The sequence below is a fragment of the Bison bison genome, unplaced genomic scaffold (genome assembly GCF_000754665.1).
Source record: "Bison bison bison isolate TAMUID 2011002044 unplaced genomic scaffold, Bison_UMD1.0 scf7180017864284, whole genome shotgun sequence".
In the NCBI taxonomy this organism is placed as follows: Eukaryota; Metazoa; Chordata; class Mammalia; order Artiodactyla; family Bovidae; genus Bison; species Bison bison.
Window position 1 is genome coordinate 907,968 of NW_011494856.1, and position 2,935 is coordinate 910,902.

General features: G+C 42.2%; 1 non-coding gene across 1 annotated transcript; it reads left to right on the top strand.

The window, feature by feature from the left end:
* Positions 1–2,862: 2,862 nt before the first annotated feature.
* Positions 2,863–2,935, top strand: TRNAG-CCC. Its single transcript has one exon. It is a non-coding gene; the product is annotated as a tRNA-Gly (tRNA).

Here is a 2,935-nt window from a genome sequence, read left to right on the forward strand (position 1 = left end):
GAATTTGAGCAAGCTTAGAGAATTGGTGATGGACAGGGAAGCCTGGCCTGCTGCAGTCCATGGAGTTGCAGAGTTGGATATGATTGAGTGACTGAACTGAACTGAAGGGATTCTAAGTCTTCTCTGGCACCACAATTCAAAAGCATCAATTCTTTAGCACTCACCCTTCTTTATGGTCCAGTTCAGTTCAGTTGCTCAGTCGTGTCTGACTCTTTGTGACCCCATGAACCACAGCACACCAGACCTCCCTGTCCATCACCAACTCCCAGAGTCTACCCAAACCCATGTCCATTGAGTTGGTGATGCCATCCAACTATCTCATCCTTTCTCACCCCCTTCTCCTCCTGCCCTCAATCCTTCCAAGCATCAGGGTCTTTTCCAATGAGTCAGCTCTTCACATCAGGTGGCCAAAGTATTGGAGTTTCAGCTTCAACATAAGTCCTTCTAATGAACACCCAGGACTGATCTTCTTTAGGATGGACTGGTTGGATCTCCTTGCAGTCCAAGGGACTCTCAGGAGTCTTCTCCAACACCACAGTTCAGAAGCATCAGTTCTTTGGCACTCAGCTTTCTCTACAGTCCAACTCTCACATCCATACATGACCACAGGAAAAACCATAGCCTTGACTAGACGGACCTTTGTTGGCAAAGTAGTATCTCTGCTTTTTAATATGTTGTCTAGGTTGGTCATAACTTTTCTTCCAAGGAGCAAGTATCTTTGAATTTTATGTCTATAGTTACCATCTGCAGTGATTTTGGAGTCCCCCCACCCCAAATAAAGTTTGTCATTGTTTCCATTGTTTCCCCATCTATTTGCCATGAAGTGATGGGACCAGATGCCACGATCTTTGTTTTCTGAATGTTGAGTTTTAAGCTTACTTTTTCACTCTCCTCTTTCCCTTTCATCAAGAGGCTCTTTAGTTCTTCTTCACTTTCTGCCATAAGGGTGGTATCATCTGGATATCTGAAGTTATTGATTTCTCCCAGAAATCTTAATTCCAGCTTGTGCTTCATCCAGCCCAGCATTTCTCATGATGTATTCTGCATATAAGTTAAATAAGCAGGGTGACAATATACAGCTTTGACGTAGTCCTTTCCCGATTTGGAACCAGTCTGTTGTTCCATCTCCACTTCTAACTGTTGCTTCTTGACCTGCATACAGATTTCTCAGGAGGCAGGTGAAGTGGTCTGATATTCCCATCTCTTTCAGAATTTTCCACAGTTTGTTGTGATCCACACAGTCAAAGGCTTTGGCAGAGTCAATAAAGCAGAAGTAGATGTTTTTCTGGAACTCTCTTGCTTTTTCGATGATGCAGTGGATGTTGGCAATTTGATCTTTGGTTCCTCTGCCTTTTCTAAAACCAGCTTGAACATCTGGAAGTTCACAGTTCACGTATTGCTGAAGCCTGGCTTGGAGAATTTTGAGCATTACTTTACTAGCGTGTGAGATGAGTGCAATTGTGCGGTAGTTTGAGCATTCTTTGGCATTGCCTTTCTTTGGGATTGGAATGAAAACTGACCTTTTCCAGTCCTGTGCCCACTGCTGAGTTTTCCAAATTTGCTGGCATATTGAGTGCAGCACTTTTACAGCATCATCTGTTAGGATTTGAAATAGCTCAACTGGAATTCCATCACCTCCATCACCTCCACTAGCTCTGTTCATAGTGATGCTTACTAAGGCCCACTTGATTTCACATTCCAGGATGTCTGGCTCTAGGTGAGTGATCACACCATTATGGTTATCTGGGTCATGAAGATCTTTTTTGTATAGTTCTTCCGTGTATTCTTGCCCCCTCTTCTTAATATCTTCTGCTTCTGTTAGGTCCATACCATTTCTGTCCTTTATCGAGCTCATCTTTGCATGAAATGTTCCCTTGGTATCTCTAATTTTCTTGAAGAGATCTCTAGTCTTTCCCATTCTATTGTTTTCCTCTATTTCTTTGCACTGATCACTGAGGAAGGCTTTCTTATCTCTCCTTGCTATTCTTTGGAACTCTGCATTCAAATGGGTGTATCTTTCCTTTTCTCCTTTGCCTTTTGCTTCTCTTCTTTTCTCAGCTATTTGTAAGGCCTCCTCAGACAATCATTTTGCCTTTTCGCATTTTGTCTTCTTGGGGATGGTCTTGATCACGGCCTCCTGTACAATGTCACAAACCTCCGTCCATAGTTCATCAGGCACTCTGTCTATCAGATCTAATCCCTTGAATCTATTTGTCACTTCCACTGTATAGTCATAAGGGATTTGATTTAGATCATACCTGAATGATCTAGTGGTTTTCCCTATTTTCTTCAATTTTAGTCTGAATTTTGCAATAAGGAGTTCATGATCTGAGCCACAGTCAGTTCCCGATCTTGTTTTTTCTGACTATATTCTCCATCTTTGGCTGCAAAGAATATAATCAATCTGGTTTCGGTATTGACCATCTGGTGATGTCCGTGTGTAGAGAGTCTTCTCCTGTGTTGTTGGAAGAGGGTGTTTGCTATGACCAGTGCGTTCTCTTGGCAAAAGTCTGTTAGCCTCTGACTTTCTTTGTTTTGTACTCCAAGGCCAAATTTGCCTGTTACCCCAGCTATCTCTTGACTGCCTACTTTTGCATTCCAGTCCCCTATAATGAAAAGGACACCTTTTTTTGGTGTTAGTTCTAGAAGGTCTTGTAGGTCTTCATAGAGCAGTTCAACTTCAGCTTCTTCAGCATTCCTGGTCAGGGCATAGACTTGGACTACTATGATACTGAATGGTTTGCCTTCGAAACAAATGATTCTGTTGTTTAAAATTAAAATTACAATGTAAAATTAAAATTATAATGAGGTACCATTTCATACCCACAAGAATAGTTACAATAAATAAGACAGGTAGGAACTTCCCTGGTGGTCCAGTGGTTAAGACTCTATGCTCCCAATGCAGAGGGCCCAGGTTCGATCCCTGGTCAGGGAA